Source organism: Leptonychotes weddellii, chromosome 13, assembly GCF_054177405.1.
Source record: "Leptonychotes weddellii isolate Sample4059 chromosome 13, ASM5417740v2, whole genome shotgun sequence".
Taxonomy (NCBI): Eukaryota; Metazoa; Chordata; class Mammalia; order Carnivora; family Phocidae; genus Leptonychotes; species Leptonychotes weddellii.
In genome coordinates, this window is record NC_138381.1 from 13753652 (window position 1) to 13766799 (window position 13148).

Here is a 13148-nt window from a genome sequence, read left to right on the forward strand (position 1 = left end):
ATATATTAATCCAGGTGGGCTTCAAATTTCTGGAAGGCACAGAAAACTGAAAAGGGGTTAACACTAAGGTCACCACTGAGAAAGCAAGTGTTTTAGAAGCAAATTTATCCATGCCTCCTTTTTTCCTGGGATCATCTCTCTTTTCTGTCCATGGGGCAGACTTAATGTAGAAATACCATGAGGGAGTTTCACAGGAAGGAGTGGTTGTCAGGCAATTTCTATTGCAGACAGTTCAATCTCAAATGATTTATGAAGTTTTAGTTGTTTATTGCACAGAATTGCCTTACATGAAGGACATTTCAGTCCAGGTGGATTTATTAGGGCCCTCACTAGATTAGTTACGTGGCAAGAAGTGGCTTAATTTTACTGAGAAATTCCTTTGATTGTACCCCCTCCCCAGAAATCTTATTCATTACATAAAAGTTGAGGAGCAATCCACTTAGGACTAACATATGAATGTCTTTCCTCTCGTGAACAAATAAGCAAAATGAAGACAACTGGTGGTTGCATAGGGCACTACACAGCATATCTAACAATAAGAAAATCCTCTGAGAACACAGCTGGTGGTCGAATTACACTCGAACATACCCTCAAAACTGCTCCACAGAGAATGCTGTTTTGTACTGATTTCTTTTGTGTCTCTCAAGACAACAGTGAACCTTCACCCATTTCCAATTTGTTTCCATGACTTACAGTGTCGTAGTATGACTTACTCTTCATCGTATGATTACGGTATTTTAGAATTGGCCATGTCCACACAAAAAAATGGTTCAGTGATATCCTCTACAATACCCAGCTTGATAATAGATGAGTGAGAACAGAAATCTACCCTCCTCCTCACATATTATATTATCTCTGAATAAGGTCATCCCAGTTAATACAGAAATGATAAGACAGAAGAAAGTCAGTTAAATGAAAGCAAGTACACCTTGAGAGTGTATCAATGATTATATTATTCTAATTAAAATAGATCCTTTTGTTTATCTGGTCTTGTCATACCTTTTTCTAAATCACTGCATTGTTCAGAGCTTATTAATCAGCACCAATGTATTATTATCTAATAATAGTGGAAGCAAATCTAATCATTATAATTTTCAAAAATCAGACCAACCAAACTGTCTCTGTAATTGCTCTCACTGATCCTAAGAAGAGTAGTAGTTTTGCATGTTTTATGATTAGAAGCAACTAACTGAATTGATTCCTTGTAACTAATTATGTGACAGTGTTTGTTGTTATTCAGCATGTCACTATAAAGCTTTACAGAAGCACACAAAAACTCCGCTAGCAGAAAAATCATTGATAAGCCACGTTTTTAACAACGTGAAAACTTCGATGAAGCTGGTAACTTCGAGTACTGCAAGCACTGAAACTAGACTTAATTTCACCTCGGGGGAAAAAAAGCCAACATAACGTCAAGTAGCAACATTGACTGCTGTCCAATACGGATACTGAATGTGCAACCTGGTAACAGCACAATTCTTAAAATCTGGAAAGGCAAATAGTAAAGATTGCTCATATCTTCGGCAGATATATTCTATCTTCTAAAAAAATAAAATAAGCACACCACTTTTGTTACAGAAATACGCGAATGTATCCAAATTCTCTACCCACATGGTATTCTGGGGGACTATAAAGAAAACACAAGTTCTGTTAACATAAAAGGAATATTTCATGAAATTTCTGTGCCTACGAGTGGTATAGCAAAGTGATAAAACAATATGGAAATGTATCTCAAGGACTATAACACAGCTACTGTTTTGAGTCAACGATCGTGTTTCCGGGATATTTATATTAAGAAAGTGATTACATGAAAAAAATCTGCATAAAGATGCCAATTGCAGTACCATCCACAATGGTGAAGGAAATCGAAATGTTCTACGGCAGATGAGCAGTTCAATCAATTCTGACGTAGTAGCTCACCTGATGTAATATTATTTATCCTTTATAATTATAAAATCTATGTGGAAATAGAAAACTTTAATCGATGTTAATTGAAAAAATACAAAATATACAAGAGGTATATAGTGATGTTAATTTTTTTCATCTGGAAAAATTGTGAAGGAGGATTCTACATAAAGAGTATATTTGATTAAGGCAGTAAGAGTCATAAGGATTTTATTTTTTCACAAAGTATTCCTTTTCTTCAGTGATTTTTCTCTATTATCAAAAAGTGAAGTCAAACAGTTGAAGCATAAATTCCAGAGAAAGGGGAAATTAATTCAAAACAAGAATTTTGTAATTTAGAGTAAGCAAAAGGTAAAGGTTACCTGCTACCAAGTAAAAGGTACAGTGTTTTCTTTTAGGTTCAACTCAATCATATAACCTAGGATTAGCTTATGAGCTATTTGTACAAAGAGAAAAATGGAAAGAAAGCCTGCTGCATGTTCTCATCTGTTAAGAAGACTGCTCAGGATATCACTATAAACTTTGAAAATCATAGTCACATTTAACTTGGAATAGCAAATTTTCCCACGAAACATGCTAAATTGCCACCACTTTCTTGAAGTGTGGCACTGGATACTTGATGTACCATTATGTTTCACACAATTTACCTTAACTCCTCTCTTAACCTCCCTATACTGGCTTTATCAAAAGTAACAATAAGACATCCTTCCATTTCTTGGCAAATGCCAAGAATGAATCATTACTAACACTGTAGCAAACACCTAAAGGCCACTGTGGGTTTATAGTTACAATAAAATGTTGTATCTAATGTGGAATTTCTAGCACTTTCTGGTGTCCCTCCAATACTAAAGTGATCATCGCACCATTGGGTTGTTTTATGAGGCATTTGTTCACCTCCAGAATAGATAAACTGGAAGAATGAGGGTTAGAAATTTCATCCTGATATTGGGACTGGGTTATGACTTAGAAAGAGTGCCAAAGAGTACACGAGACAGTGCTTTGCATAGGTATTCTTCTCGGTGTGTGTTCTCCCTGGCCACTAAACTAAAAATTACAGTAAAATTACTGCAAAATTAATAATGCTTCATAACACACTAAAAAGAATACAAGAAGAAATTTTCAAGTGAAAAGTGAAGCCCAGGTAAATTGTAAAGAACGAATATATAGCTGATTTGTAATTGACAGTGTATGTCAAATTTAACAATGTTAACTGTGGATTTCTTTTCCTTTGTAAGTTTAATTATGTCCCTTTGTACTCCCTGCTTCATCAATTACAGGAAATATGAAATGATTCTGAGTTTTCCTTAGAATAGGTAGCACCTAGATCGAACACTTGGATAAACCATGTGCCAACATCTTGAGTCTGTAGTGTTACAATTTCACATGAATTGGCTCTTCACTAAAACTTTCATAATTCTCAGCTGGAAATTTTTGAGAAGAACAGCATGCCAAAGATCATATGTGATTCATAATTACTTTTTGAATCAAATTTTTATTTTGGAACTATTTTAAATTTACAGAAAAGTTTCAAAAGTAATTCAGAGAGTTTCTGTATGCCCTTCACCCAATTTTTCCTATTGTTAGCATCTTACATTTGTCAAAACTGAGAAACCAGCATCGGTGGGTCATTATTAACTGAATTCCAGACTTTGTTTGGATTTCACCAGTTCTTCCAATAACACTGTTCTTCTGTTCTAGGAACTGATCCAGCATAGCACATTGCATTTAGTATAATTAACTTGTCAAAGGAAAAAAAGAGGTGCATATAAATTATTTAATTATAAAATAACATTCACACATCACCATTTTCCCTGCTTCATTTCACCTCTTCCCAACCGCACTTGTAGTAAATACACAGCATAAAATACCAATCACCAAAAGAAAAATATAACATTCAAAAATAGACATGGATGATGTTTGTGAGTCCACGTGCACTGCCCACAACACCAGGGACAGTTTTATTACTGTTTTTTATTTCTCCAGATCAAAACTGTGAAGTTCCTGCCTACTAGACTAGCTGACAGGTCCCGCTATCCCTTTAACGAGCAACTCCACTCCCTGCATTTCCCCCCATAACACACTCCCAGCTTATATCCCATCCAGTGTAAGAAAGAGTTGCTTGGATTTTCACAGTCCAGAGAGAGAACACTGATGTCTAATTAACCTTCTTTAGCTGTAGTTCACACTGCCTCCAATCCTGCTGGTGAATGTGGGCTTCCCAAGACAGAGAGCTGTTCCGAGGCCATAATGTAAGGTGCCTCGCTGCTCAGGCCTCTTGATTTCCTTTAACAGAAACCAACGGCTCAGCCTCTGAGCTCAAATTGTTCAAGCATGCTTCTTCCTGATTGCCAGGGCACCATTCCCTTATTCCTAGATCTTTCAATTTGGAGATCGCATAGACTTTCTAGCAAGGCAGCAGACATTGAAAAGCACTCAGAATGGTTCTGAATTCAGACTCCCAGGAACTAGAGTCTGTCCTTTTCTGTCACCAGCTTCATTTTTTTCTACCCTAACCATAGGAGTTGAGTGTTTTTTTTCTTTACCAGCACTCAAAATGAAAAGTACTGACCCCAACTACTCTGCTCTCTCAACTGGAGCTTTTTATGCCTTCCATGAGCCCTGTATATTCAAAACACAAAATCTTGTTTGAGGTTTTCTTGAGGGAGGAGGCTGGCATGCTGCTTCACTTTGGGCCCCAAACAATAAAACGACCTTGTCCTTTTAGCCCAGGAGTGGGGAGTAGAGACCGAGGAATGTGCCCTAACCTCACTAGAGAGGCACGATCTCTATTCCTAAAGCAGAGATACAAGGCATTAAAAAAAACCCAAAAAACAAAAAACAAATTCATATATTTATTACAATTTAAGAGAAAACCACAAAACTTAACAAGATCTATGTTCTCAAAGAAAGCTGAAAATGTAACCACTTTTGTTATTCTCTTGAAATAAAAGTTTTTAAAAAGTTATTTTAACGTAATTCCTATTCATTGAGAAAATGTTAGAAAACTCAGAAAAATGGAAAAAAAACCCCTCTATATCAGGAAAACCCAATGACAACAATTATTATATGTGATTAGCTAGGTTTCTAATTAATATATTCAATGACACAGTGGGAATCATATTTACTACTTTTGTGGCTGGCATCCTATTAACTTTATTAAAATATAATTGTATGTCATATTATTTACTCATTTTAAATGTACAATTCAATTGTTTCTAGGTGTTCACAGAGTTTTACAACTCTCCCCATAATCAAATATTAGAACATTTCATTACCTCAAAAGCAGAATCAGACTATAGATATGGAGAACAAACTTATGGTTGCCAGAGGGGAGGGTGCTGGAGTGTTAGGCAAACGGGTGACGGAGAGTGGGAGATACAGGCTTCCAGTTATGCAATAAGTAAGTCCCAGAAATCAAAGTCACAGCATAAGGAATATAGTGGGTGATACTGTAATCGTGATGTATCAGGACAGATGGTAGCGACACTGGTGGTGAACATACAACATGATGTACAAGCCTGTCAGATCACTACGCTGTACACCTGAAACTAATGTAGCACTGTGTGTCAACTATACTCCAAAGAAAGGAAGAAAGAAAGAAGAAAGAAAGAAAGAAAGAAGGAAAGAAAGAAAGAAAGAAAGAAAGAAAGAAAGAAAGAAAGAAGAAAAAGAAAGAAAGAAAGAAAGAAAGGAAGGAAGGAAGAAAGAAAGGAAGGAAGGAAGGAAGAAAAAGAAAGAAAGAAAGAAAGAAGAAAAAGAAAGAAAGAAAGAAAGGAAGGAAGGAAGAAAAAGAAAGAAAGAAAGAAAGAAGGAAGAAAAGAAAGAAAGAAAGAAAAGAAAAAGAAGAAGAAAAGAAACCCTGTACCAATGAGCAGTTCCTTCTTTTCCCCTCCCTACATGCCATCCCCTTAAGCTTCACCCAATCTGGACAAGCACTAAACTCTCCCTCTCTCTCTCTCTATATATACATGGATATATATATATGTATATCCATATATCCACATATCCATATCATATATATATATATATGTATTTGCCTATTCTGGCTATATCATATGACTGTTAACATAAAATAGGTGGCCTTCTGTGTCTGGCTTCTTTCACTTAGCACAATGGTTTCAAGGTTTATCCATGTTGTAGCCTGTATCAGTATCGAATTCCATTTTAATGGCTGAATAATAGCCCACTGTAGAAAAAAGCCACATTTTTAATCTATTCATCAGTTGACAAGCATTTGGGTTGTCTGGACTTTTGGCTATCATGAATAATGCTGCTGTGAATGTTCATGTACAAGTGTTTATGTGAACATATGTTTGCATTTACCTTGGGTACATTTCTAAAAGCGGGATTGCTGAATCCTACAGTGACTATATATTTAGCATTTTGAAGAACTGCCAAATTATTTTCAAAAGTGGTTGTACCATTTTACAGTCCTGCCAGCAGTATATGAGGGTTCCAATTTTTCCACATCCTTGCCAACATTTGTTGCTGCCTTTTTAATTACAACCATTCTAGTGGACGTGAAGTGGAATATCACTGGGATTTCAAGTTGCATTTCCCTAATAACTAATGATATTGAGCATCTTTTCATGTACTTACTGACCATTTGTATATCTTCTTTGGAGAAATATTTATTCAAATTATTCAAATCATTTGCCCATTTTTAATTGAGTTATTTATCTGTTGATTGTTGAATTTGTAAGAGTTCATTATATATCCTGAATACAAGTCCCTTTTGAGATATATAATTTGTAAATATTTTATCCAACTTCTGTATATTATCTTTTTGGTTTCTTTATGACATGCTTTGAAGCAGGAAAGTTTTTAATTTTTATGAACTGCCGTTTATCTACATGGTGTCATACGTAAACCTATGTAAAAAAAAAAATCATTGCCTAATCTAGGGTCACAAAGATTTACTTCTATGTTTTCATCTCAAATTTTTATAGTTTTAATTCTTACATTTTCTTTTTTCTTACATTTTTTTTTAAGGTAAAAATATTTTCTCTTGGGGAAGAGTATCTTTAGTTCTCAACATAGAACATCATTACACATGTTTTCAGTTTAAAATGAAAACCAAATTTACAAATCGCTTCTGGATACTTAAAAATAAACTCTAGGTTGCTTTTCTTTTTGGCAGCACCAGCCTAAACTCTGTGGCTTTGCGATATTTCAGAAACTTCAGGTACCTTACAGTCTTCTGAGAAAGGCCCAGTGCTTCAGAATTCCTGCAGTGGCCAGAATGTTTTTGGCTTCTTCCACATCCCGCAAAGGGCTCTCTCCATATTCTTCCTTCAGCCACCGCCGGTACTGGTGGACTTCATGCTTCTCAAACTCCTGGAGCTGTCTCTGGAAGCCCAGGTTGGGGTTGGCACAGGACCTCCCTGCACACACAGTGTGCAGGGCATCCTCCCAGCCAAAGTCGGTGATGGTCATGATTTAGGTCTTTGAGTCATTATGAGTTATTTTCTTGTACAGTGTGAAGTAGAGGTCTAATTCCACGCTTTTGCATGTATGTATCTAGTTGTCCTGACACCATTTGTAAAAAAGGCTATTCTTCCCCCACTGAATTTGTATTAAATTCTTTAAATGTCCCAATAGAGTATAGAAGTGTTACTTCTAGATAGTGCTATTCTACTTCCCTTTATTTATTTTTTTACTGCTATTGTTTTGCATATTATGTCTATATAGGTTATAAACCCAATAATACATTGTTTTAATTATTTATTTACACAATGTTATGTCTTTTAAAGAAGTTATGAGGAGAAAGGAGTACACAAATATTTATAGTTTATTTTCTTATTTACCATTTTTGGTTCTTTTTTTCTCCTGTTCAAGTTATCGTCTGGTGTCATTTCCTTATTCCAGTATAGCTTCATTCCCATCCCACTCCATTGTATTACTGTCAAATGTATTAGAGTTGGCTGAGTTTCCTAAATGTGAAATTAAGGTTTTTAAATAAAATTTTATTTATTTTTAAGACTTATTTATTTCAGAGAGAGAGAGAGAAAGAGAGCATGCAGGGGCGAGGGGCAGAGGGAGAGGGAAGAAGAGACTCCCAAGCAGGACTCGACCCCCACCCCAAGCACAGAGCCCAACACGAGGCCCAATCCAACGACCCTGAGATCACGACCCAACTGGAAATCGAGAGTTGGACACTCAACTGACTGAGGCACCCAGAGCCCCCTTAATAAAATTTTTAAAGTTTCCTGCCATTATTCCTTCAAATAACTTTTGTATCTCTTTTTGTCTCTCCTCTGTTTCTGGTATTCCAATTATGTGTATGTTGGTGGTCTTAATGATGTCCCACATTTTTCTGAGTTTCTGTTTATTTTTCTATATTCTTTTTTTTCCCTGTTTTTAGATTGTATTATCTTTATAGGCTTGCTGATTCTTTCTTCTATTAGCTTAAATCTACAATGAACTTTTCTAGTGATTTTTTAATTTCAGTTCTTGTACTTCTCAACTCCAGAATATCCATTTGTTTCTTTTTAAAATAATTCTTATGTCTTTATTAATATTCACTATCTGATGAGTCATTTTTATCATATTTGCCTTTAATTCTGTAATAGCTGCTTTGAAGTTCTTGCTAAGTCCAACATATGAGCCCCTCAAAGGCAGTTTCTATCACCTTTTTCTTTTCCTACATATGAACCATATTGTTTCTTTTTATGTCTCATAATTTTTATTGAAAACCTGACACTTTAGACACGTAGTACAGCAACTCTGGATCCTGATCAATCTTCTCCTTTTAGACTTCTTGTTCTGGCTACTGTTTGTGTGTTTATGACTTGGCAGGAAAAAATCTGTGAAATCCATTCCTCTGCAGTATGCAGCCTCTTATGTTACAACTCACTATTCTTTCCTTGTTTTTATTTTAGCCAGGCTTCCTAAGGTTCTCCTTGGGTCCACATATATCACTTAGTGGTCTGACTTCTGCTTAATTCTTCTGAGCTAGTTAGGTTCTTGCCTTTTCCCATTGCATGTGTGTGTAGCTTGGAGACTGCTTTTATAATTCAGAGACTTTTTACGATTTTGACTTGTTTTTATTCAGGGACTAGTAGCTTGGAGGTTCTCTCTACAGTTATTTATGTGAGGGTAAGTGTCTTGGGCATGCACACAATATTCTAGATCACTAGAGGTGAGTGTGATTTTATTTTTAAGCCTGGCTTCTTAGAAGTCATCCATGGGTCAGAGTAGCTTATTTTTCAGTCCATGTTTGGTCAGGTTGTTCTTCAGCCCCTTGAGGCAATAAGGCTCAAGGCCCTTTGCTGATGGATCTGTACGTAACTTGGGGAAGGCCTTCAGGTCTACCTCACTTTTCACTTTTATTATTCCTGACTGCAACCTAGCATCTGCACACACCCTTCTGAACCCATGGTGATGCATAATGTCCCAGAGGTATCTTCCTACTCTGGTTCTCTCTGTTAATCTCCTAATTGGTCTGCCCCTTTCCTTGCTGCTACTAGTATCATGGAGCTAACAAGCCCCTCTTAATTGCTAACCACTGTTTTTTTAAAGTGCCCTTTTGGCATAAACTTGTCTAAGCTCTGTTCCAAACAAATAAATCAGGCAAAGTTGTGGAGATCTCAGTCCTTATGGCCTGCCTCTTTTCCTGGGGAAAGCCTTGACACTACTGTGACATGCTGGGGTCAGGGAAAGTAGCTGAATTCTCATAGAATGACACCTCCACTCTACAAGTGGTCTGTGTCAGTGGGAGGATAGTAGCTGCTGGTCTTCTCAGCTAATCCCTCCCAGAATGGAACCTCCAATTTATGAGAACTATACTGGGGCAACTGGAGCCCTGTATTCATAACCTCCATGTCTGGGGTGGGCTTTCACCCTACAACTGAGGGCTAGGTGGGTGGCACAAGGAAGTCCAATCTTAGCCATGCCCGTTTGGAATAGAGTTTCCAGAGCATGGAGCTGGGGTGAAGGTGGAGAGATGACTGATATCAGTGGCCTACCCCTCCTAGGATTAAATTGTAGACCCAGACTCGAAATTAGAGAAGAGAGAGTTTCCATCTTCTTGGCCACACATTGCAGGGTAGAGCTGCCGTAACATGGGGAGTTGAGGGAGTGGAACGAAGAATGGGAGCAGGCCTTTGCTCAAAACACAACAGACTTTGACTGTCCGTAGAGATTTATTCATTTTATAAAATAAATATGTCTCCATTTGCTGTATGTCCTTATGACATTTTCCAGAGACTTTAAGTGGTTTTTGTTGTTGTTTAATTATTTGCATGTTAAATGTGACCACTGAGATCCTCACAGGGTCATTCTGACAGTCCTAGTATGCATTATTTTTATGGTCCATAATTGTTATTTTGTTTTTCTCTTTGACAAAATAGTTATATAGGAAAAAACTGTTTTATTTTTTTAACTTCCAAATGATTGAGGTTTTATTGCTTTACCTTTTAATTTCTCATATTGCTATTAATACTCAGTTCTCTTTTATTGTGATTAAAAATAATGGTTTTTTTTCCTGAAATGAATTTTAGGTCTTTTCTGTCATCTAGTGAATAATTATACTTGTTTTATTTGGGGGCATGGGTGGCGATAGGGAATAAAAGTGAGGAACAAGTTGTCCAAGAAAAAAAAAAAAAGAACATCTAAATTGGAAGATACTCACTGATAAATTAGTCTTTGTGCTGACAGCAGGTTTCATCACAAACTAAATTTAAGAAAATTTCAACAAGGGCTTGGTGTGCTAACAGATCCTAGCCAAGAAGCAGGTCATCTATGAATGACAGTCTCTATTTTTTAGAAAATTTATGGCATATTAAATAGTGAGAGATAATTTTCTTTCTACATTATTATTATAACACAGAAGCACAAATCCATGGAAGAGGATCAGAAGAAGGGAAAGATGTGCATTGATATATAGCTTTTTGTACCAGCTTAATTATTACAGCTGATGATATAAATGTATTTAAACAGGTATGTATTATTATTGTCTTGTAACATACCAAAGAATATTATTGTGCAGTGTGAACTGGTATTAGAATATTCATTATATCAAGGAGGACATTTATATACTATACTATGAAATGCTAAAGAAATAGAGAAAGGTCATTACAATGGTCTTAATAAGCTCATTTTTCTGTAAATACAACTTACCATTCAAGGAAGGAAAAGGAGAAGAAGGAGTCATCTCATGGAGCACTTGAAAATTGTTTTCTCTTCCCTAATTTTGTGGGTTATGAAACAGCATGGCTTTTCCTGGGTTTAGAATTATCATGCCCTTCAGAGGAACATGGTGCCAGGAGAAACTGGCACTATTTCCCTCTGACTGTGTATCCAAAGCCTAGTATCCCATGTTACTGTTAAGGATGAAAAATCATTTGAACCAGAAGCTTCACTGGCCAAATTGCCAGGAGAATAATTTTCTTTTCTCTTGAGCCAAACAGAGGCATATCACTGAGAGAAGGGAGGAGGATAACCTGCTAATTGACACAGTGCTCCTGGGTGAGAATGGGGAAGGCTTGATATGATCTTTAGTTGCTCATCTAAGATATAGCAGAAGAAAATGACTGTCTTTTTGTTTCACAAATCTCAAAATGAGAATCATGAAAGTTGAAGGATTTGCTAAATTAAAATAATGAATGTTGGATGGAAAATATGACATAGACTTGGAAACTTCAGAACCAGGCATAAAGACAGATGTTCAGAGCCTAGGCTCAAGGGATCCAACTATCTTAGTAATTTGCCTTCACCCCTTATTCACAGCATTCTAGAATAACACAACAAAATGTCACCCTTCTATGACTCAGTTTTGTCACCTATAAAATGGAGCATATTAATAGGGTTGTTATAAGGGTTAAAGAAACAGATTTATGTAAATTTCTTTGAACAAGCTAGGACAATGCTATGTACTCAGTGAGTCAGAGTTGTCAACATCAGCATCACCATCACTGCAACACATCATCAGCAACACTAAGACTCCTCCTAACTTGATTAATTAATCTAACATTTAAAATAAAAGGTTTCAAACATGAAGCAAATATCTCCTAATAGAGCTATACCTAGGGATGGAGTTTCAGATTCACACTTAAGCAGAACAATTACTATATCTGTCCAAGATTCCCTCTAAATAATCACCTGGGATCCATTCTCAGTTTAAAATTAAAACACCTACTCTTACAAAATGCCAATGATAAATGAAAATTAAATGTCTCTTAGAATCGAACAGTCCATGGTATATTCAACCTCCCTCATAGGGCATCAAAAGCAAAGAAGGAAGTAGAAAGAGTCCTCATGCTTTGGTTGAGATTTTTTTTTCTCCTTAAGCATAAAATACAACAATAATTAAGGCCTTAAACTACACTTAAAACTATCATCATGCTATACTCTAGAGTTGCCTGCATGTAGAAAGATGATACATCCCACATGATTTTCTTCTTTCCACCAATGCTTGTTCTGGCAAGTATTATACCGTATCTTTCATCATTCTCTAGCACACTCGGGAGAAAACATGGGTGATATATTGAAACTAAATCACAAGTCATATGAACACTGCAAGTTCCAGGAATGCTAAGGAACTCTATGACTTGGTCTTTTTGTCCCAGCATTCCCAGTCTTGGGCTTCCGAGGCTTCGATGTGCAGACCAACTGCATCTTTGTTAAACCCCTGTCAGGACCTTCAGAGTCCAAAGAAGCCAAATAGGAATCCAGGTCTAGTGTATTCCTCCATCTAGGGTTACCTGAGCTAAACTGATTCTGTCATATCCTTTAGGATCTGGGAATGGGACCCACTGAAGGATCTAGCACAAGATAGAAGTGTACAGCTAGAGTGTTCTGCTGCCTTGGGGTCACTGCACAATTGCAGAGGCTGTGAGCAAGAGGTGAGTATGTTTCCCATGGGCCATATGTGGGACATATAGGAGAGAAAGAGTGAGCATATGGGACCCCGAGTCCTGCTCAGTAGGACCACTAAAAGAAGCCCACAAACAAGAAGCTGGGACAAGCCAAGGGGCTGAGGAAGAAGGGGCAGGTGACTCATATGGAGTGAAGTTGCATCCATGGAGATTAAGAACGTTACAGTTAGAAGGTCCCAGGAAGGAACTGATAAAGGTATCATGAAAATGTCCCACCAGACAAAGAAGCCAATCTTGATATCTTAGAACCAGAGAGTGAGAAGATTGCTGAGAATTGCTTCACCAAAATACTTTCCACATTTTCCCCCATCCTCCCCTTCCCATTTGCCAGTCCCAGAGCAGCCCCCTTTTCCACTACAAGCGCCC

At 36.9% G+C, this 13148-nt stretch overlaps 1 pseudogene; it reads right to left on the reverse strand.

The window, feature by feature from the left end:
• Positions 1-6900: 6900 nt before the first annotated feature.
• Positions 6901-7366, reverse strand: LOC145716680 (dual specificity protein phosphatase 22 pseudogene; annotated as a pseudogene).
• Between the last annotated feature and the right edge of the window lie 5782 nt (positions 7367-13148).